Here is a 24,262-nt window from a genome sequence, read left to right on the forward strand (position 1 = left end):
AATAACATTTCCAGAAATACCTAAGTGCTCATGATAAATTTTACTGCCAAAAATTAATTTCCTTCATTTCCTCTTTTTCCTCCCACTTTCTCTCCCTATTCCCATTACTGTTTCAGGAGCAAAGAATTGATGTCATTGCCACGAATAGCTCTGAATTAATTTGCTTACGGTTTAGGTAGGGAGGTTTGGTGTGTTGTTGTGTTTTTTTGGGTTTTTTTTTTTTTGTTTGGTTTTGTTCGATTTTTTTTTCTTTTCATCAGAAGGTTTTATTGCATTAATTCTCTCCTCCTCCTTCCTTGCACCTATGCCTGGTCTCTTCCTCTCTGCACTAGCATTTCAAGACTCCCCCTCAGCCTTTCTCATATTGGAGGCATCACTACTGAGTCATCCCTCTGCATCCAGCCCTCTGCTAATCCACCCAGTGCTTTCCTTTAAAAGGGTTGCTCACTCCTCCTTCCCACATCCACCCAGCAGTCTGTGCTTGGGGCATCTCTACCCTCAATCCCCTCTGTTACCTCCTCTCTGAATTCTCTCTCTCTCTCTCTCCTTTATCTCGAGCCTGCATTATTTAAGATGATGTCTGCCCCTTTCCCCTGCTAGCTCTTCATTTTAATGCCTTCCTCAGATGTCCTCCCAAGCTTCTTGTCTCTTTTTCCCTCGTATGAAATCTCTACCTTACCCTCACCTTTACAGTCACTGCAATGCAGTAGGAATGGGCTCGGTGACCCTTTGTTCTGATAAATGTCCATGAGAAATAGATTTCCCTGTTCTGTTTCTGCTTCTGTTTCCCTGCTTCGCTCTAGAAACAGGGGTCCCAAGACCTCCCCCTAGAAAGAGGCAGCCCTGAAGGAAGGACTGCTCACGGAGAGTGGTGACACAAAAGAAAAGCTTCTCCAAAAGCCTCTTTGTGCCTCATGCTTTGTAGGATGACACACAAGACAGCTGTAAGTGTGTACGCAAGGTGTGAAAGCCAGGAATTATTGGTAACATTATACACGTTATTTACCGCATTGCAGCAACGCTGTTGGCATGTTGCTTGTACATAACTACAACCCACCTTCCCAAGGAAGGAGAAGGAGAGGACAGGACAGCTCTTCAGCCCTGTAGGCATTTCTGCTCCCCTCCTCTTCTGCCTTTGCACCCAGCCACGCCACTCACACCAGGCACATCTCTTCCTCACACTGGCTCTGCTCAGGTGGCTGGGAGCTCAGAAACACCTGGGATGAACATCAGAGGAGCAAGGAATGGTACCGAGTGTCTTTCAAGGAGGAGCTGGGGCTCCTTTGAAGCATTTGAGTTCTCAAATCAGAAGCTGGTTTGTTCCACAATGGATGAAACACACTTCAGAGGAGCAGGCTGCACTCAGATACTACAACAGCTGACAGCTACAATACAGAAGGTTGCATATTCTTTTACATCAGGGTTAGGAGCTACCATACCATGTCCTCAGGGAAGGTCTGAGACCACCACTGAGATCAGACCCTCCCCGGTTCAAGCAACCATCTTGTCCTCCAGCACAGCTAATGCCTCTGAAGCTGGAGATATTTCCTGTGTGTGGACACATCAAAACAGCCTCTTCGTAGTTGTCATCAGAGAGGTCCAGTGTGCAAAATGGAGGTAGGAGATGGATGGGAAACAGGATACAGGTCATCCAAAGGCCATTCTTTCAGGTGTCTATAAGTGCAGTTTCTGTAGCCAGTACATCAGCTGGCAAAAATCATTCACCCAAAATGAGTTGAAGTGGCAACACCAATAACAACCAATATCAGCAGTAATCTTTCAGTAGCTATTTGGCAACAGGCTATTTGGTAGCTTTTGCTGCCATTTTTATTAGCCACATAGGATGGAGATTATATGATCCTATCCAGGTAACATTGTTAATCCAGGAAAAGATATGACAGCAAAACAGCTTTTTCTGTGGCCTAATTAAATGGCCATGATCCAAACTTCACTGAAGTCAGTAACAAATCTTGCCACAGACTTCAATGACTTTGCATGACTGAATACTCCCAGAAGGGCTTTAATAGGAAAAAAAAGTGAAGTTCAAGCTGCAAAATACAGGATGGACCCTATACAGCAGGAAAGCTGCCGACACGCTTCCATGGGGTAGGTAACTCTCACTGATGAGAGAAAGGAAGCTCTGACCTGATGGGAGAGCTCTGGGGATCTCCATCTTCATTTTCTCCCTATGGACTCAGAAAGCCATTTGGGATTTACATGAATAAAACAGTATTTACTTGTAAAATGATCACTGTCAAGGGACCAAAATGCCTCTATGTATCTGGAAGAGGTAGAGTATGTTGACACCTGGAGCTTGTTTTCTCACTGTGCCAGAACTTGATCATGCTGAAGTGAGTGGAAACACTTCCCCAGACTTCAGCAGGACGGTGACTTCTCTGGGAAGGGCTGGCACTGTGTAAGAACACTATTGCACACTCTGGTCTTGCTGTTGTTTTGTGGAGTTCTTTTTATAGATGCTTCTTGTTTATAAGCAAAAGTATTTAGATTAACATTCCAAAAACAAATAGTCTAATAGTGTTACATTTTAAGGGCACATTAACTTGAAAGAGCAGCCAAGTTTGTTGACTAAAATGATTTACACAACTCTAAGGCCACTAAACAACTATTTCTCAATCTCTCAGCAGCAGCTCCAGGGAGCAGAAGCTAAAAATGCCACAGCTCAACAAACAGTTCTGTGTTTTCACTGCTGCTGAGTACATTATGTTTCTTTGCAAGTAGAAGACTGTCAGGGGGTGCTTTTTAAAAAAAAAAGGCATCACCACAAACAAATGAATAATTTCTAGATATATGTTGTCCTCATTCCCTCCTTTAATTTCCCTCATATGACTCTTGAAATATCCCCAACAAACCCTCTGCAATATGCTCAGGATTCAGGAAGTCACCTTCAAATAGCTGACTGGTCAAAAGGCAACCCCATGGCTGATTTACTGCTATAGCCCTTTAATTGTCAGGGACAGGGAAGCCTAGGTGTCAGTAAGCGTCATTTATACCAATTGATCATCCAAGGTGACCAGGTTGCTGAGAGATGCTGAACAACCTCCACCACCAAAGATTTGGATGGGAAGTAAGTGTGTTCAGCATCATGTAAATATGGCAAGCACCTTGCAGGGGCCAGTCTAAGAGCATGAATTCACTCATGGCCACAGGGACATACATAGTTCCAATTTGCCAGTCTGTTCCTCTGGAAAGGAAGCAACTTCCCATCTAGTGCCCATTGATGGTTGTCATCAGTCGAGAGCTGAGCTGGGATTTCTACTCTGCTCATCACAAAGAAGTGCCCAGGTGCCTAGACAAGGAAACCATATAAAGTGGAAACATTCTTTGACAAAGCAGGAAATGGGGTGGTAAGATGAACAGCTGGAAACTGAATGCAGAAAAGCACTGTGCTAGCAAGCATCTAGTAGTGAGAGCACCCAATCAAGGGACTCATTACAAAGACGCACTGTGCAGAGGGACAGCGTGCAACCTCCATTACCTGATGCCCTTACATCCAGTCTAGCAAAACTATCCTAGCAGGCATTACTCCACCAGAAACTGTTTTGCTTGATTTTAGGAGCTAGAGGATAAAATTCTAAGTCCTCCAACATATAGAGATCAAACAAGGTGATCACAAATGATTTGAAAACATTGAAGACTAAGAATTCATTCATTAAAAAGCTCCGAAGAGTTTCTGTACCTGTCAGAAACACAGTGAGATGGGAGAGCAGCTGAGCCACAGGTGGAAAAAATACTAAGAAGCACTACATTGCTCTGTTTTGATGATTTCTATGCCCAGGACTGTCAAACAACAAAGAAATCCTCACTAATGTGTTGACTCCAGTAGGTCTAGTAAAGCCCTGCCAGCTTTCTCAGCTACAGAAAGAGATGAGAACCTCTGTTTAATGTCATCCACTCATACAAAACATAAATATGTCCTAGCAGAGGCACGCAAAGTGCATGCCTTACTTCCTCTCTTTCTTCTGCCAGTTGAGAATATGTTTTACTGTTGTGGTGAAAGTAGTCAAACTACTGAATGTCAGATTTAGGACTTGCATCTCCTATCATGTATGTTCTGCCTTTTCCCTTGGATTTCCATCTGTTCTCTGTAAAGTAGTGAGAAAGCTTCACTGTAAGTAGACAGATGTCTCACAAACTTGATTCTCACTCAGCTCTTACATTCTGCCAGAAGAAGATGGCTGGTCTCCTGCCTGTGATATGATTAGGTGCCCCCAAATGATTTCAAACAGAGCAAACAAGGAGCCTGAGAAATGTTTTCTGATAATTATGTTCCAAAATAATATAACATCTGTGCTCACATGGCATCTGCACAGATGCTGAGACCCATTCTCCCTCTGAACATTTGGTGACCAGCACAGGATAGAATAAGAAAACACCACTTTGAGTTACATTTGGCAGCACCTCCAGGGTGCAAGGATAAGCCCATGTGCTGAACTCTCTTTACATTAGCACCAATAGGGGAAAAGTCAGTACTCTTGAAATTGGTATGTCACCATATTTCAACATCAAACTAAAACTTGATGTGAAAGTTCAGGCAGAACTCTATCTGGCTCCACAATTTATTGTGTTTACTGAACTTGGGAGCCAGTGTGATAGTAAAGTATCCCAGATATCTCTTTAATCTGGATAGTTTATATCCAAAATTATATTTAACTGCTGGAGGAGGGATAGGAAAGAGAGTCATGGTTTGGATCGAGTTTTATGCCTTGCTTCTGGCCTTGAGCCTGAGCAGCAGCAGCAGCAGCAGCGGAGACAAGAGAGGAGAGGAGAGGAGAGGAGAGGAGAGGAGAGGAGAGGAGAGGAGAGGAGAGGAGAGGAGAGGAGAGGAGAGGAGAGGAGAGGAGAGGAGAGGAGAGGAGAGGAGAGGAGAGGAGAGGAGAGGAGAGGGAAGGCACATCAGTAGGAGAGGGCAGAGACACTTGGGATTTCCCCCCAGATGTGTGCCACAGGGCAGGAGGCTCAAGTGAGAAAGACACAGGCCAAGCCTGGCAGCTCAACTGATCCACTTCTCCCTAGGACTGAACAAACACTGGTGAAATTCAGGGGTGGCATGTCCCCAGACTGCCATAGGTCCCAACATAAAGCTGCTGTAGTTGGCAGTCCATGTCCATGTCCATGTCTACCCACAAGTGCAATGCTGGTTTGTTGGGATGGTGATGAGACCTAACTAGGCCCAAGGCTTCTCCAAGATGCCATGACAAATACATGGTCTGATGGTCCTCCCTGAAAAGCCAGGGTTTTGTGGCTGAGTCCTGAAATCACTCATTACCAAATGGTCAAAGTGATTAAATCAGCAAGAAAATGCCAGGAAAAGGATGATTTCACTGCACTATTGAAAGCATATTCAACAGATAAGCCTAGCAACAGGGACCCTGTCTCCAGGCTGACTCCCAACAATAAGATTCTTCTGTAGCTCCTTGTCATCCCACTGCACTGCTGCAAATGAATGAATAAATAAATAATCTATTGTAGCATTTGTGCAATAAGCTGAATATTAGCATGTGGCTCTCAAGGCGACCTTTATTGAAGGAAGCAGCATTTATATTGGAGAAAGATGTCTAAAAATAAACGATTATCACTCATATATACATATAAATTACCAAGGGCAAGATATGACTTTCTATAACGTGAAATGACTCACTTTCCCCCTGAAGTTTTAGTGAGTGTCAAAGATATGCACTTCTAAGAGTGAATCACTTCAAATGGCCACTGGGTGACTGGCTGGGATTGAACTAATCTTGGGGAGGAGAGCTGACGTAAGAGCCACGGGACTGGGAATGCATGGGCTATTTGCAGGGCAAGGATGGCAGACATTAGCACTCAGTTGTCACTAGTAAATCTTAGATTGCTTTGACAGGTGGCAGATTGTGGGACGTGAATGGCTACAGCTTCCAGGGGAACACTTCTTTTCATGGAAAGTGGGATGAAGCCAAGGGAACAGCCCATATTTTTTTTTTATGTATGTGCATAAACACACACACGCACGTGTATATATAGCTGTAAAAAATAAAGCATATCTTTTATGGATCATTAAACTAACTTGAACCCTCGTTTGTATTTGCTAGCTAAAACCAAGAGTAAAAGCTCAAGCTTTCTGCAAGTGACGCTTGATTGCCAGCCTCCAGGACAAGCCAAAAATGTTGTGGTGAGTTATCTACAAGCCTCATAAAAATGAGATAATCCAACAGCCCCCCACACATTTTCAGGAAAGCATGGAGCTGGATTCAAACCACTCCTGGGATAAGTACTGACCAAAGCATGGTGTCTGAAATGCTTTCCAGTCATCCCTTTGAGTATATATATGTAAGTATAAGCTCTGGTGCCGTGTCCAGAGAAGAGAATCATAAAAGTATCACAAATGTTGGAAAAGACCACTAACATCAGCTAATCCAACCATCAGTCCACCCCCACCGTGCCCACTGACCAGGTCCCTCAGTGCTACATCATCACATTTCTTGAATATCTCCAGGGACAGTGACTCCACCACCTCCCTGGGCAGCCCTTGCCACTACCTCACAGATCCTCTCTGCGAAGAATTTTTTCCTAATATCCAACTTGAACCTCCCCTGACAAGCCATGCCTTTACAGATGAGCTAAGGTTTTTTAGCAGTCTCCTTTCAAACAGTGCTTAGAGCAGCCTGGCTTAAGGGGAGAGAAAGATCCCAAGGAAGCTTTGCCATCCAGAGTCACTTGGCTGGCTCTGTAAGTGATGTAAGTACAGCTGTACTTTGAAATAGCAAATGCCAGCCATGCAGCAGACCACACATTTAATATGGGCTGTGACAACAATACCATAAAAATGAGGTTCAACAAAGCAAAGTGTAAAGTTTTGCGCTTGGATCAAGGTAATCCCTGATTTGTATACAAAGTGGGAGAAGATCTCCTTGATAGTAATCCTGCTGAGAAGGACTTAAGGGTCCTGGCTGATGAAAACCTGAACACGAGCCAGCAGTGTGTGCTTGGAGCCTGGAAGGCCAATGGTATTCTGGGTTCCATCAGAAGAGGGATGGCCAGTAGGGAAAGGGAGGTGATTGTCCCCCTCTATTCTGCCCTTGTGAGGCCTCAGCTGGAGCACTGTATTCAAGTCTGGGATTCTCAACACAAGGAGTGGAGCTGTTGGAGTGCATCCATAGGATGGCCACAAAGATGATCTAAGGGCTGGAGCATCTCTGCTATGAAGATGGGCTGAAAGAACTGGGCTTGTTCAGCCTGGAGAAGAGAAGGCTGCGGGTAAACCTCATTGTGGCCTTCCAATATTTAAAAGAGAGTTTATGAAAATGAGGGAAATCAACTTTTTACATGAGTAGATAGTAACAGGAAAAGAGGGAATGGTTTTAAACTAAAGGAAGGGAGATTTAGATTAGATGTCGGGGAAGTTTTCTTACCAAGAGAGCAGTGAGGTGCTGGCACAGACTGCCCAGAAAGGTTGTGGAACACCTCCATCCCTGGAGGTGTTCAAGGCCAGGTAGGATGGGGCCCTAGGCAATATGGTCTAGTACTTGATATAGTAGATGACAGTCCTGCTTGTGGCAGAGAGGGTGGAACTTGATGATCGTTGAGGTCCCTTCCAACCCAAGCCATTCTATGATTCTATTAAAAAAAAAAAGAAGTTTGCATATGCAAGCTCACGTACTACCAGCTACATATTGCTTCCTGCATGTGACCCCATGATTCATATGCAAGTAGTTTATACTCAGCGAATTCAGTGGCTTAGCCGGGGTCTTGCATGTGCTTTGCCCCTTGCTCAGGAACTGCCCAGTGCAGCTGGGTCTTCCATTTTCAACTCCAATGGATAGTGGCCAACACACAGTTTGCTGCACATGTTATTGGGATGTTTGTGGAAATTAATTATAGTGGGATACAAGTTTTGCTGTCAGCTATAAGAAAACATGAAAATCAAGCCAAACTGATTCAAGTCAAACTGATTTCTTCTTGTAAAGAAATGTTTCCTCAGAAGACAAAGCTGTCAAGCAGAAGGTCTCTCAGCAAACAGGAGAAGCCTCTTTTGACTAACACAGTCTGCCAAAAAGGATGAAATATTGGAAGGAGTTTGAAAATGAGAATGAAATGTGGGTACTTCCAGAGCATCCACAGAGATTTTGTGTGACCTTGGAGCAGTAACCCCTCTTTGAACCGTAACTCCTTTCTTCCCTCCAAAGGCACAGATAACAGGAACACCTGCAGTTTCTCCCTCTCCTAATGCAGCAGACAGATAGGGATTGTAAGCAGATGAATTATTTGCTGTAAAGATTCTTTTCCACTTGGTTTATAGTTCCCATACCTACTTGGGCAGCTCTAAATACGCTTGTGATTATTGAACAAGAGCGGGATGCAGCTGTGCTTCATCCTTATGCAAACCCTTTACACTAGCAGGCAGGAGTCAGCCTTTGTCCTGCTGCAAGAGCTATGCAGCTGCACGACCACAGCTGGCTGTTGCTGGTAGGGTAAAGGGCCAGGCTTTACTTAACCAGCCTCACACAGGAGCACAACAGGAGTGCAAACCTCACATTTTTTTGCTGATGTGGAGTTATTCAGTTGCACTTCCTGGTCCCATGGTACCTCGTGGCCAAAGCCACAAGGAAGCTCCAGACTAACCTGATGAACTTTTCCAAATACTGGTCTATATTTACATTTCCCCTTCCTGAGAACAGTCATATAAAAATCATATGAAGCCCTTTAACCTCAAGAGAGCAAAGCCCTGAACAGCAAGTAACTCATGTGGTTTCTAATGTAATGAAAACGTCTGAGTCCTTTGAGGAAGAATTTCAACAGCTTAGCTTTTACAGCAATGCAGAGTACTAGGGTGAAAGATACTGTACAAAACCACAGAAAAACTGGTTTCCAATCCCACAGCACCCTGGCCTCTCCTCTGTGATTTCAGACAGTGGGTAGGTGTTCACTACTATTTCCCTTCTCCAGTAGAGGACATTCAGAGGACTGTCATACCAATGAGTGAGAAAACATTAGAAACTACACGGAGGAGATCTACAACCTTCTGCACAGGTGAGGCAGGGAACTTCATTGTGATGTGCTTATTCAACTCACAGCCAGGCTTTCTCTCTTAAAACAGGCAATAGCTGATACCTGAAGAACAAACTTAAGCACAAGCAATTTTGGTAAGTATATTTCATTTTCAGTGGCTGAGATTCTCCTTTGGAGAATAATTAAGTATGCAACATATGGTCTAAAACAGCCAGGAAATAGATTGAAAATACAGAAAATTGAAAGGAAATTATTTCAAACTGGAGTGCTCTGACTCTGGAAACTAAGTTATAAATGCTTTTGAGAACCTGCATTTATTACTTGCAATAAATAACTTTTCTTCCAAACACGCCTTTGTGTGAGACACAGATTAGCAGTGCAAGTGGAGCATATTTCTGCTGTACAGAAGTTGCTTATTTTAGAATAATGGACGTCACAAATTGGCCCTGCATAGCAACACTCATTGGAAAAAGATCACAGCTCCACTTAACACAAAAGTGCAATCTTGAAGCCCATTGAAACTGAAGTCTCTTCACAGGGCAGGCACTGAAGTAGCTCCTCATTTGCGTAAAGCCGGACAATTGCCCCACTTCCATACACAAAAAATTGCTTTGGTATCTGCTGTGCATGGGGAAAAGCTCCTTAATCACATTACAGAAAGTGAACATCCCAAGGTTAAAGCCTGGTGCCATGGAGTACATCGGTACTTTATGAACTCATCAAAACAGGATTTATATCCACAAATCTTCATGCTGCAGTGAACATACAGATCTTACCTTTAAACTTAGGGCACTGCTTCTTCCCTATAAGAAAAGAAGATTTCTGAAAAATAAATTTAGATACGTGAGGTCTGATTCTGCACTACATTAAGCCTGTTTTACAGCTGTGTCACTGCAGAGAAAATCAGTGGAGTGGCACTGGTGAAAAAAAGGCAAAGTAATGATAAGGAGAATTATCCCTGGCTTTTTTAGAAGGCTGTTCAAGTAGCCATTCCCTCAGGTTTTCTCCAGGTCTCCAATGCTAGCAGTGATGTGGCAGGAAGGTGTAGGAAAAAGGGCAATCAGATTGAAACCCATCCACCCTTGTTCACTTGTTTTATGGTATTCCTGTCTTTCTGTCTTTGCATCATAACTCTGCTTTCCTTCATGGAAAAGTAAACTATCAGACTTAGATTTATCCCCACTAAGCAAGCTGCCTTCCCTTGCTGTTTTTTTTCTGCGAGAAGCAATTACACCTGAATTTGTTCTGCTGCTTCTTGCCATCCTGGGGGGACAGATGGGAGCATGGACCATTAGCAAACGCAGCAATAAATGGGACCAGGGGACAGCTGCTGATTTACACCTGTAGAGGATCTGTCTCGTGAGACTTGCTGTCAGACATGTTACTTCATTTCTAGATTCTCCATGGACAGACAGGTTTACCCTTGGAAAAAAATGCTCTTATTCTTGCAGACCCCTTCAAAGTCACCTTGAAATTGCTGCTTTGTGAGCACATAAGGGGCAGCTCCTCTGCTCGTCACCAGCCACGTGCACCACTCCCACTGCCTGCTGCTCCCTCCCAGTTTCTGCAGGATGCTCTTCCTGGGGCCAGATCCAGCCCCAACATCCCACCCCAAATTTGCTATGGGCTCCCTGCATCAATCTGGGAAGGCCAGTCAAGCTTTCTGTGCCTCAGTGCTCATCTCCAGTGCCAGCACAACAGCATACCCTCTCATCCATCCCCTGGCCAGTGCAACAGCTTTGGAGGAACCAGTAGGACCAGCTCCATGCCAGTTCACTGTGTGGTTGCACCCTTTGCCTGCATTTGCTTTCTCCAAGCAAACTCCTGTCCAGGACTTGAGTACAATGAGCCCAAACAGAGGGAGGGCAGGCTGGTTGCTGAGTCTCTGCTCATGCTACTGAGCCCAGCTGCTGGCTGCAGAGGATGCTGGCACAAGACAGCTGGCAGCAGAGAACTGTACAAGCTGGGAGCGTCGGAACAAAATGAAGCATAGATGAGCACAAAATTGCTTAAAAGATCAGGTCACGCCTGGGGCCACAGCCCTGGAGAACTGAGGGGGGAAAAGCAGACAGAACAAAGCCAGGACAAAACACCCTACAGCTGGACTGGCCATCTCCTGTGCCCTGGCCTCACTGGGGATGTGCCCGTGGTGGGAACAGCTGTGGGGCAGAGGCACAGGGCTTCTTCCTTAGATTAGCAAGTGATTCAAAGGCCACGCAGCTGTCATATTATCCATCCCATTCCGATTTTAATTTTAGCAGCCTCACATACCTTCTGGGCTACTTACAAGGTTAGGAATGGGGGGATTTCCAAGTGAAAGCCACGGGCAGCCTGCCTGGTACAGAGTTCATTCTGGAGATGGCACAGCTACCTGGATATCAGCAAGTGGAAGATACATATCACTGCAAGGTTGCTGCAAGTCATCTCTCTGAGGCTGGCGTTGCTGTCTCTGAAGGTAAAGGTGAAGTAACATGACTTTCAGTAAAATGACAAAGCACAAAGATTTACTGCAAGAATTCAGTCAGTGACAAAGTAATGAGATAGGGAGCAAACTGCAGACTAACTAACAGACTGTTAGTCTGCAACTGGATTAACTACTCCTGGTAACGTGCCCAACTTGTCCACGGGCAACAAGGTGGGCTTGAGGTTTTCTGCAGTGCCTAACAAAGTAGGAGAATCAACATTAGTTTGTGGGGATGTTTGATAAAGATGTGAATGAAAGGCATGTCAGGAATAGAACAAGGTAAAAGTTAGCTTTGTCAGTGTTATGGCCAGAAGGCAACTCAGGTAAACACAGCTTACCCATTTCTAATTCAGACACTTCCTTCCTTCACACATGAGGAAGCAACCAGAGGAGTGATTTTACCCACCTCCTTCCTTACCAGCTCTCATCAAGCCACGCTATATTATATTTAGTTGAACAGTCAACAGAAGTAATGACCTTTAAAGCACTGTGCAATTCTTTGTAACCCCTCTGTTAAATAAAAGGGCCCTCTATGCTAAAGACAGGCAGCTGGAAACACCAAGGCTGTGTCTATAACAGTGCATTAGACTTGCCCAGGTTTGTCCTCTGGCACTGAGTCTGGCCAGCATGGGATATTCCACATCCAGACTATTCAACTCTCTTTTCTGCCAAACCAAGTCAGCTTCATCTCGAATGCCCACCAAGAATGGTCTCCAGACCCTTCTGGCTTCCAAGCCATGCCTGGGAAACATCAGAAGGACCACAGATGTGCTTCAGACATCCTAACAATTTAAGAGTATGGATGACTCAGTCTTAATGTCTGGGAATGTCCCCTGGCACCAAGTAATTGGGTAGCAGAAAAGTAGCTTGAGGTGCTGAAGCCCTGCAGCTCCATCTAAACCAGAGGACAGTCTGGCAGCCATGACAACCAGCCCTTCATGGTTTGAGACGAGTACCAGCACCCACAGTAGCCAAACAAAGCAGCTTTCTAAAGCCTCTTTGTTGTGAATGAGTCACTCAAGTCACAGAAGATGTGTCAATATCACCACCCCAGAGCAGGTCTAGGATGCCTTGCTTCTCCTACTAGAGAGTGACATGTGAGTTCAGCATCCTCTCTCTTACCTGTCATTCCCAACACAAAGGACTAACTCAGGCTACCACTTGGGGAAAGCATAGATGCAGCTGCAGAGGAACTGGGAAGCAACCTGTTAAGAGCCCTCTCCTTTTTCCCCAACTTTCTGGACAGTCTCCTTCCATGGGTATGTCATGGAACAGACAATGAGCTTCATTACACAAATGACAGCATGCATCTTGTTAATTAACGACAGGCATGGGGCTGAACACATGCCATGCATTTTTAACATTGCTTAGTGAACAGTGGTGATGAAATGTGATATAGAAAGCCAAATGCTTAGCACTGATATGATGCCCAGATAGGTTTGAGTGCCTCTGGCAGACAAGGGAGAGGGTAAGCTTCTTTTCTTTGCCATCACAATAACCCAGCGGTCCAACTAGAATCATATCTGCAAGATCTTGGAACTGAGCAGGATGTCCTGTACATAAATCAAATCCCAGCAGACCTCTCCCTCGACAGACTTTTCCCTTCCTGGACTGGACTTTCTGGAAACTTAACATTTAAAATTCTAATCCTGCAAACGTTTATACACATATTTTCCTACCTACAGAGCCTATTATTAAAGTCGAATCTATGCATGAATGTTTGCAATAAACGGGTCCAAGCTTAGGAAGAGATTCTGTAACGTTTCTTTTGACCAACTTACCAATTTCTGAACAAGTATCTGTATTTTTCTGCATGACCTCATCACTCTGGGGCAAAGAGAGAAGTGCATACACCCACCAAGTGACATTATAATCAGTTGTCTGAGCAGCCTTGCCCTATATAAGATCTGGGATGTGCCCCCACAGAGTACTTCAGATATTGCTCAAATCTATTGCGCTTCCCTCCCTATTATTTAAGCAATAATAGTTGATGGGGAGGGTATTTCCTGAGAGCCATCTGGAGAAAATGAGATTTCTGCCATAGGCCCATAATTCAGCTAGGGATACACCACCAGGAAGCAAGTCCCCACCCTGTCCCCCTGCACTTGGGCCATGGCTGCGGAAAGCAAGCCAGCACAAGGTTGCTTGGTTTGGGATTTTCAGCTGTAAAACACACTTCAAAGACACCAGCTTTCTAAGGTTTCCAATGTGACTGCTGATTTGGGAGATACAAAAGGCTGCTCCGCTTCCAAAAGAAACTATGGGATGCCAGGCTGGAAAGGGGTGGATATACAATAGTGCAATAGACAATGACAGTAATCACGTATTGATTGCTTCTGTGTATCATGCATTGATTGCTGGGGCCTTCCAAGGCTGCAGAGGAAGGTTTCACAAGCAGCAGGGGGATGCACTTTGCATTTGAGAGGTCTCCGCTTTATAGAGGAACAAATCTACAGATCCAGCTACATGCTCAAAGCAACTGTAGTGGCACAGAGCAGCTAGTTAAGCTGGGTCTTGGGGCTATATTGAATTCCCAGAAAGCTGTGCAGCAATCAGAGCACACAGGGAACTCTGGCCACTATTATTTTATGCCAACATTTCCCTGACCGATGTACTCATTGCTTTTCATAGAACTTTTTCTTGCTTAAAAAGTGAGACTGCAAGAGGTACTCTTCTCAGCAGTTACATAAATGCATAGATGCATACATACATAGATATATAAATTATATACACAGGTATATAATTTATTTCTTTCCTAACAGAGAAATACAAGAAGAGCCCAGGGATTTTAGAAAACATTGATTCAAATATGGAAAAACTCAATTTCTGGATACGACATGGAGAGATTTGTACCTTTACTAATGAGAACTGTGACAAGAAAATATGTTCTCAGTTCTGTACCTGCTTGACTACAAAGACAGGATGGTACCAGCAGCCTAAGTATCTCACTGTCACAGCACAGCAATGTGTCCACAAGCTGGGTCAGATTGATGTGGAGTATTTGGAGCCACAGGGTATTCTCTAGAATTACTTGTTACTGCTTCAAATTGGCACACTTCTCACTTCAACGGAGAGCTGTTGCCATCAGCTGAGGTTTGAGCTGCAAAGGTTTCTGTGGGCATAGTAACGCCAGGACTAACAGGCTCTGGTTTCACAACACAAAGCCACTAGTAGCAACACTGGCTCAGGCAGTTAACACAGTCCTCCCTTCTTTCCCTCTGTGCCATTCCCCCGCACTACGTAGCACCACAGAGTGAAGAGAGAAGTTTTGAACTGGTTTAGGCAATGGATTCAGCAGATAAGTCATTAGAAAAGACACAACATCTTTGGGTTTAACCCAGCTGACGTGTCCCACCTGCCTGACAGCATTGGCCAAAAGTAGATGAGAGGCACGGTAGAGGGAAAGTGAGTCCCAACGCAAAGCAGAGATTGAGAGCTGAGGGCATCAAGACACAGCATTGTGAATGCCTGGCCTTGCTGAGCAACCATAAATCTCCAGGGCAAGTCTATATGCTGCTTCTGCAGCCTGCCTTTCCAGCCTCCAATCACTTGCATTTCAGGGATTTCTTGAGCCAGTTTTGAGCTCTTCTCGTGATGCTTAGTGGATTTTTCACCACAAACTTGTTTAACTTTCTTTTAGATATGTATGAGCTCCCTTGGCATCAACAATACCAAAAGGGAGAGAGCTGCTCCACTGTGAGGGCATGGGATGGAACCAGCCAGCCATGGGATGGAGGAGGACCACAGCCACAGCCAGGGAGCGTGTGCCTCCTGGCAATATGGCCTAGACCATGGGTCAGGCTGGCCCCTTGCACCAGGCATAATGGTAAGGGGGAGTTATCAGGCAGGAGGGAAACCACAATGCCTTCTCCCTGGGTAGTGGCCAAGGAGAGCATGGCAAAGGCCAGGGGAACAACTCATGCTTCAGAACACAGATGAGAGTAAACAAGAAGCTCAGAAAGAAGTGTTCATCATCCTCCTAGAGAAATGTACCTATTTTCAGGATCTTCAGCATTTATCTTGAGCTCACTGGGTAGTATTCATGGCTGGAGATGAGATTTTGGATTAAGGGTTGTCATTTTGATTGTCTGATACAGCTACTGCTCTCTTTGCACAAAAGTGGAAATGACCTGTCTGCAGAAGATGCCATTCTTGCTGTTTCTTCAGTGCTGATTGAATGTCTGGATTAACAGTGACATGAGTTACAGCAGTTTGTTGTGTTGTAGGCTCCCAGAAGGCTCCCAACATCTTGCACCTGCCACTTGGACACAAATCCTGGCACTTCACATTTCCACTGGACCAAAGACATCAAATACTCCCACATAATGAAACCATCAGCATTTCTATATTCACTTTGTTTCACCTCTCTTTATTTTAAATTATATCCACACACTAGCGTGGCTGAAACTCTGGGTGTACAAATCAATTGAAATTGAGTCACTGGGCTTGATAGAAGTAAACAGACGTCATCATAAAGAGAGCAAAGCCCTGCTTCAAGCCCCTGCCACTCTGCTGAGTTACAAGATCAATAAGAGAAACATATCAAATTGTAGTTAATTAAATAACCATTAAACATTTTGCTAATACCCGGAGAAACCTGGCCAAAAAGAAAAACTAGCTAACAGACTAACATTTACATTGTAAAACGTAAATCCACAGTATTAACTTTCTCCAGAATGAACAAGCAAATATTTTAAGCAAGCAAAAAAAAAAGAAAGCCTACATACTTTCAGCAAACGTCATCTTCTTACACTGGGGAAATTCTTGTCATGCTTAACCCAAGTTTGACATAATGTCTTGCAGTAGTTATCCATTATTGAAGTTTATCTGGGCTTGCTGATAGCCTGGCATTCCTGGAGCACATAAAGGATTGTGCATTTAACCCCATCTAATCTGGATACCACTCTTACTTAATCCACTACTGCTTGAGAAGGTCCAGCTTCCTGTACGCCAAGCATAAACCAAGAAACGCTTGGGTGCTTTGAATGACTCACCTGGGGCTCTGCTTAATCTTTGGAGAGCTGACAAAGCTATCAACTCAGTCAGATGCCTGAAATGGGGCAGGGAGACTATTTACTAAGGATCCATCTCAAAGGCTGAAGGCTCCTGATGTTGTTCCAGCAGTGGCTAGGGTGAGTGGCCTCTCCTCATCAAAAGATGTGCCAAAGCACCCCACTGGGCAGATATTATTGGGACACAGAAAGGCAGAGGCCTTCCAGTCCTCTTGCCTCCACTCATCCTGTTCCCCATCCTAATCCCTAGAAAAATGAATATCTATGTGTCTTGCTATTGATTCAGACAGTCCAGTGGTATTTTTGGCTATGGGTTCAAGGTTGCCTCCATAAGCAAAATGCTGGCAGACTTGGAACTGAGTTTCAAGTGTAACTATCAATAGAACAGACAAATGATAAAGCTTTCACCTGTTTCTGCCTCAGGTTACGCTCAGTGGGCCTGTGCATTTTCTACTGCTGTGGAAAAGGAATAACTGCCCACTCAATACAATTCCTTTTGTTGGAAATAGTAGCTAGAAAGCAGTGTTTATCCTAAGAGCAAAACACAGCTATCAGCATTCAGCTGCAGGACAACCTGAAGTCTTATGCTTTGAGCCCTGGCTTGCAGTCCAGGAATTTAAAGGTATGGGTGAATGAGTCAAACAAATGCATGCATGGCGAGCAATGAGGAGAAGGGGAATAGAGTAGAGAAGACAAGCAACCATGTTACACTCTTCACTGTCATCAGATCCACATTTTCTAGGCACAGAATGTAATTTTCATGCTGGCTCCAGACATAAGGATAACTGCTCTTCAGGAGCTACTTTGTGTGTTAAACAAATATGACATTTACACATTGTTTTCTCACAGTACTTATTTGATATGTCCTGAACTAATGACCTTAAAAATTGTTCTCTCTGATGGTATTAGTGTGAGACGATTTCCAAAAAGCATGAAATTGCAATAAACTGTCAAGTTTGCACAGGTGCATTAGAGATTAAGAGATCAGCCACAAAGCCATTAAGATCTATGGCAAAATGCCCAATGGGACCAAGATCAAACTTTGAGCATGTTTTTAAAAAATGTCATCATCAGTGGAGATACTCCTTGCCTGGCAATCCCAGGAGCTCAACACAGTGCTGGATTTAACCATACCCTTTTGCAGCTCTCCTCAGAGATGGCAGCTGCTGGAATTTCTTGTTCATCTCAAAACAGATGAAGCAAATATTAGTTCTGCTGGAGCAAAGATGAGTGCTGGTGTACACCAGATGTTCCGTACGCTACACCAGCTTTTCCAGTTTTTTAATTCTTCCTGCCTTGCAAGAAGAGGCCTTATCTTTTTACAGGTGCAAGAAGCCCATTTCCACTCATTGGACAAGGACGTGTTTTTACGTACTATGAAAAGTTCTGAGGAGTCAGCTGTTGTGAACATGGGCCATCATAAGCTGGGTCTATGAACGTTAACTGTGTTCTTGGCAGCTACGTGAGTTTTGTTCTTACTCCTCCAGCCTTCCACATGGAAGAACTCTGGTCTGGGAAGCTTTGCTAGCTGGCAAAGCCAAGGGCACAGATCTACCTGCCTTCACAGAGAAAGTGGGGAAGTTCAATCAAGTGTTGAAAGTCTCCCACTAATATTTTCTTAAAAGGATGAACAAGTTCCTTTTGGGGAAAGAGCATCTCAACCCAAAGAGCCATCAGATATGCTCCAAGCATACATGAACAAATGCAGAGACACAGGTACTTCAGAAACGCAAGCAGAGATCTGCTTAGGAATGCTCACACAAGGGGCTGACTCCAGATATCTAGCAGACAAAGAGTAGTGCATTTGCACTGCTCCTCATATGAAAAATATCATCATTAGCACAGAGGTTATGTTTTGTATCAACTCCCATTTCTGTCCTTTTGTACTGTTGCTTTTGCTCCATATCATGAGTCTTACCCCATGAAAGCAAAGAAAGAAAAAAAATCTAATCCAACTTTTTTTCAAACTTGCCACGTTGCTTTTCCCAAGAAAAGTACTCAGATGCTCATAGAAATCCATACCCTGTATCATACTGCTAGGCACACACTTTCAGTTAGTTCTTTGAATATTTCTGTAAGATAGAAAAGCCAGGAGGGATGAGGGAAATGACTGGATCTGAGGGAACACATGCGTAGCAAGCTGAGTCACCCATGAATCCAGCCAGCTGCCCGCAGACAGCTCCTCTGCTACTCAGCTACAAATTAGTTCTGGCCTTATGAAGAAAATCTGTTAAACAATACATAAATGCTGCTAATTCCCTAACGTTTCATTGGTACTGATCTCTTCATCTCTTCCCATAGTGGCACAGGCACCCAAAGCCCTGATATCAATAGCATCATCTGCATGATAGCGAAGGTGCTTTTTGCATGCCTTTTGCAGTAGTTCCCATCAGGCAAGCATCAGGTCTGGCGCTGCTGATAACAGAGAGGTTCTAGAGGCTACAGCAGTTTCCAGTCTTTTCTCAGTACAAAGGCCTGTATGCTTTTTTAGTGCTTAATCTCTGGAAGCGCAGAGAGGGTAGAACAGAGGAATGTGCCTGTTTTTGTGGAAAGAAGTGAAAAGGGTAAAGCATGAAAAAAGATTGCCATCTTCAGTCACAGACACCCAGGAGACCTTTTGCCCTGTCCTTGCTGCATCTTAGGCCATTCTGATTTCAAGGATAATGACATTTTCAGAGTAAAACAAACAAACAAACAAACAAACAAACCATCCCCTGCAGGGTAGAGGAAGGAAGGAAATCACAGAGAGTCCTTAGGGAGGGTCAGGGCAAACAGAAAGTCATGGCACCTACCTGCCCGCCTCCCTTCCTCTCTGCAGGATATGGTCATGCAGCAGACAGAGGACATCAGCCCAGCCTAGGCAGCTCCTGGTGACATCCTGCAGCACTCCAGGCACTGCTGCTGCTGTTTTCCTTTCAGTTCCGCTGTATCCTCTGCAGCAATCCAGGGCTCATTGCAGATGCAGAGAAGCAGAAGTACCAGTCAGCTTGGTTAAGGAAGGATTCGCAGCCCCACAGGGACAGCCTTGCTGCAGCTAACCTGCTGTCAGCTCATTAGGTACAATGCCCAGAGCCACCAGCAGGCTCTGTGGCGTGGGGAGGCTGCTCTGAGACCTTGCGAAATGAAGGAAGGACTTTCTTTGAGAGCTCACAGGGAGAAGAGAGCTGTGGGGGCCATGCTGGGCATGAGAGATATCCCCAGCCAGAAAGATGCCATAGACCCAGTCAGCTTCTCTGGGCTTCTACTAGCAGCAGAAACAAGGCACATGGGATACCTCCAAGGATTGGGTCACACACTTCTTGATCATATACTTTACTTTCCAAGGAAGCAGAGACCTTCAAAAATGGATGGTTCAGATATTCAAAAGGTATCCAGCCCCAAAACCCCCGGGGGGGAAGGGAGCCAGGCCAGACCCATGCAGGCCTCCTCACCAGCAGCAACAGGCCGTGCAATGGGCTGTGTACCACAGAGGGTGGCTTCTGCTTCTGGGAGGCAACAGGCCTCTCTGTCCTACCCCAAAGCACAGGCTTTCATTAGTGAGCTGCTTCTTTTTGCTCCCCAGTCTTTAATTTCCCTCCTCCCTTCTTCCATAAACAGAATATCCTTCTTTCTATGTCACTGTGCTTAAAGGTTGAATCTTCTCAGTGCCAGGATACCCTTTGCCCTTTATGATTTCCCTCAAAGAATCCAGAATGCATTGCTTAAATTCTTTCTTTTTTTTTCTCCCATTTAGGACTTTAGAATCTAAAGTCCTAAATCATCTGGAAGTGTGAGCAGCACAGAGATGAAGTATTTCTCTCTCACAAACTACAGTGATAAGAGCAGCAACACCAGTTCTAGGAATATAGGGGCTGCTCTTCTTAGTACCTGCAGCCTGTTTTCACAGCACGAGCACCCCAGAACTCACACTGCCCAAATTCAGACTGCAAGGTGCAAGCTGGACTGCAGGAAGGTGGGAGCAGCACAATGAGGGCCACTAAGATGGTCAGAGGGCTGGAGCACCTCTCCTATGAAGAAAGGTTGAGGGAACTGGGCTTGATTAGCTTGGAGAAGAGAAGGCTCCAAGGAGACCTCATTGAGGCTTTCCAATACTTGAAGGGAGCATATAAACAAGAGACAGAACGGCTTTTTACATGCGTTGATAGTGATAGGACAAGGAGGAATGTTTTTAAACTAAGTCAGAGAAGATTGTAAGGAGGAAGTTTTGAGAGATGGTGACGCACTGGAACAGGTTGCCCAGAGAGACTGTGGATGCCCCAGCCCTGGGGCCAGGCTGGATGTGGCTCTGGGCAGCCCGGTCTGGTGGTTGGTGACCCCACATGTAGCAGGGGGTTAAAACTAGATGATCTTTGAGGTCCTTACTGTACTATAATGCAGGTTCTAATAAACTATAATGCACGTCTAATAACCTATGACTTAGTAGCAGCAGAGCACTTGAACAGAAATGCTTTGCTTGTGTAACAGTATTTTATTTTCCACTCTCTTCTGTACTCCTCTTGTGAAAGCCTTATCAGTGAGCAGGTTTCCACTGAGCCACTGCATGCTGTAGGCAGCCAATACAGTAGAAACTATCTATCGCTACAGAACACTCCATTATAATTAAAAATTAATGACCAATGAACTTTTTCCCTTTCTCCATCCTGAAAAATGTGAATCATCCTGGGATAAAAGGCTTCTGGGATACCGAGCCTTTTTCATTACAGGCTTAGTACAGTACTCCAAAGATGCTCTTCTGTGGCAACTCGCATATCAGTTCTACTGTGCGCTCATGCTCACAATCTGCCCTTAAAGCCTCTTCTCTCCCAGGCCACATCTAGCAGCACCACTGTTTTCAGCAACTCAGCTGACTTCACAGTCTCCAGAAGCAGTCTCTAATTTTTCTGACTGCATGCCAGGTTGCCACTGGTGCTCAAGAAATGACTCCTGTGCCTTTTGGTTTCTTTGATAGCCAAGAGGGTTCCTCCTTTCCCTTGGCTTCCTCGCCCAAGATCTATCTGCTACTAGATTAGCTGCTTGGGTACTAGAGACACTGGCTGTGCCTGACAAGCAATCTCTGAATGCTTCCGAGGCAGTATTACATGCTGTCAACATTGTTAGGGCTGAATAACTCAGAGGCTGGTCAGGGCTGCGCAGGACATCATTGCTAGAGAGGCTTCCTGAAGGGGCTTCCTTACTGGAAGCAGAGGGTGACTCATTGCTGCTCAGCTGCTCTTGTTCAGAGAGATTAAGTTTCTGCTGCAACAGGGTAGTAATGATGTTCATGAAAATCACTCTGCAGGAATAAACTGTTACTGGAATAAAAAGAAGAGAAACTGTATGTTTGGGAAGAGAAGCAATCGCTATCGGTAACTTCTTGTTGCTGAGCAATTTGCAAGCGCATGGAGAGCTCTGTGCTGCTTCGCATCAGTCACAGCATGAAGTGTCCACTGCAGCTTCCAAAGCACAGCTGTGCTCAGCCAAGCTGCAAAATGCAATAAGCACTCACAGAAGCGCATGTATTTCTGCACATGTGTACCGGGGATCCAACAAGCATTAATGGCATGCCCACACACACACATTGGAGGCAATGTCCATAAAATGCAGGCTTGCAGACAATGAGAGCTCCTCCACGCAGCCCCAGTTCACACTGTATCTGAATTTAAAATTGTCTCGATTAAAAAGGAGCAAACTCTTGTGGGGACACTCTTAAGCGAGTTTTAAACTGGCTTTTTCTTGCCTCATTCCTCACAAGCTGAAGGAAACAAGTTCTGAACTGTGAGGATGACCACAAGCAGACATACCTCAAGGGATGCAGGCACCAAAGGGGCAAGGACTGAGCCAGTCCCAAGGGAAGCCAGTGTAACCCTCTTCGGCTCACCAGCATCACCTCATGGAGCAAAGCCAGGTGCTGTGAGCAGCTCTGCCCTCACATCTCCAGTGGCAGCAAGGTAGCGGGCCTGCTGAGGGCAAGCACGGCAGACAGGGGAGCCTTTCCTCACCACACCATCCTTCACATCAGGTTTGTTAGTCAGTAAAGACATCTTGCACAACACTAGTGCTACTTTTGGCACAAATGAAGTTCTGGTGCCTTTGGTCATTCCTTCCCTGTAGTCAAAACTCATGCAGCTTGGGCAGAAGAGCAAGGAGCGTCTGCTCAGATGTCTGTCCCTCACCTCAAGCTGCTGCCCTGCCCTGCCTGCAGCTGCTGCCGTCAGAGCTTTCGCTGTCTTTATCGCTCGCACTGGGCCTGCTTCCAAGCAGCATGTTGCCTCCTTTCCCTTGGCTTTGTATCACAGCGGGAGTCTCTTGCCTTGTGCTGCAGACCTCACTAAGCTCTGCTGGGCTGATTAAGCCTCCTCTTACAATCTTCTGCAGACACGTCTGTACTGCAGAGGCAGGGGATGCTTGGCCTGAAATGCTGCAGGCAGCTTGCCCGCCTGTCAAGCTGTCTTTTTGACAGAAAGCTGCCCCAGTGTTTCCTCCAAGTGCTGTCAACAGCTGCCTGGAACTTCCACAAAAAAACATGTCTCTTGCAGCATCTTCAGCATCCCCTCTGCCAGACCAATCAAGCCCCGCTGGGAACACTGCCAGCAGGACCAGCATTGCCTGTCCCGTTAGCACCCCCATGCTTTGCTTCCCTCTTTGATCAGACTGAAGACCCTTCCTCTGTTTTTCTTCTATTGCCACAACTGTGGTTTCACCTCAAAGATATTCCGCTTCTAATTAAATGTTCTGGCACATGTCTGGTCAGAACTTACAGCATCCAGACTCACAGAATCACAGAATGGCCCGGGTTGGAAAGGACCTCAAGGATCATGAATCTCCAACCCCCCTGCCACATGCAGGGCCACCAACCTCCCCATTTAATAGTAGACCAGGCTGCCCAGGGCCCCATCCAACCTGGCCTTGAACACCTCCAGAGACGGGGGCATCCACAGCCTCTCTGGGCAGCCTGTGCCAGCACCTCACCACTCTCTGAGTAAAGAACTTCCCCCTGACATCTAACCTAAATATTCCCTCCCTCAACTTAAAACCATTTCCCCTTGTCCTGAACTCCCATCACAGTGATCTCTTATTATCTGAAGAGGGGCTGTAAGAAGGAAAGAGACAGACGCTTTAGCAGGGTCTGCTGTGACAGGACAAGGAGAAATGGTTTCAAACTAAAAGAGAGGAGATTTAGTTTGGATATAAAGTTTTTTTACAATAAGGGTGGTGAGGCACTGGCATCGGTTGCCCAGAGAGGTGCCCCATCCCTGGAGACATCCAAGGTTAGGCTGGACGGGGCTCTGAGCAACGTGATGTAGATGTAGGTGCCCCCTGTTCATTGCAGGGGTGTTGGACCAGATGGCCCCTTTATATGTCCCTTCTAACTCAAAACGGTTCTCTGATTCTATGAGACTATGACCCAGAGATGACTGTCCTTGGTCTTTGAACAGTTACCACCCCCCTCCTCATTCCGGCAGTTCCTGGAAACCTACAGGCTGAGCAAACAGAAGAAGCTCTCTTGAAGACCTAACCTTGTGCTGCACTAAAGGCCCCAGAGAGCTCCAGGGGAGCTGGAAAAATGCCAGGAACAACAGCAACAAGTCCCCTGGAGTTGACTGAGATGAACAGATTTCAAACATGCTATAGCTAAGATAAAGTGAATATTTCCCTCCTTGGAGATTTTCAAAAACTGCCTGAACACAATCCTGGTTACTCTGCTCTGGGTGTCCCTCCTGGAGCAGGGCTTGGGCCAGGTGGCCTCCTGTGAAACTGATTCCAGACAGTGACATATCCTGCACAGGATAAAAGGGTGCAGAGTCAG

The 24,262-nt window shown here is 45.4% G+C and overlaps 1 long non-coding RNA gene across 2 annotated transcripts in view; it reads right to left on the minus strand.

Annotated features, from left to right (window-relative positions):
• LOC109370401 overlaps positions 1-20,510 on the minus strand; it is a 30,506-nt gene extending 9,996 nt beyond the window's left edge. The window contains exons 1-2 of one of the 2 annotated variants that reach the window (XR_004162077.1): positions 19,269-20,510; positions 11,288-11,449 (exon numbers count right to left, since the gene is read on the minus strand). This is a non-coding gene — a long non-coding RNA (uncharacterized LOC109370401). The remainder of the gene's footprint in view (positions 1-11,287; positions 11,450-19,268) is intronic. The other variant, XR_004162078.1, reaches the window with a different exon arrangement.
• Between the last annotated feature and the right edge of the window lie 3,752 nt (positions 20,511-24,262).

The sequence above is a fragment of the Meleagris gallopavo genome, chromosome 1 (genome assembly GCF_000146605.3).
Source record: "Meleagris gallopavo isolate NT-WF06-2002-E0010 breed Aviagen turkey brand Nicholas breeding stock chromosome 1, Turkey_5.1, whole genome shotgun sequence".
NCBI classification, from domain to species: Eukaryota; Metazoa; Chordata; class Aves; order Galliformes; family Phasianidae; genus Meleagris; species Meleagris gallopavo.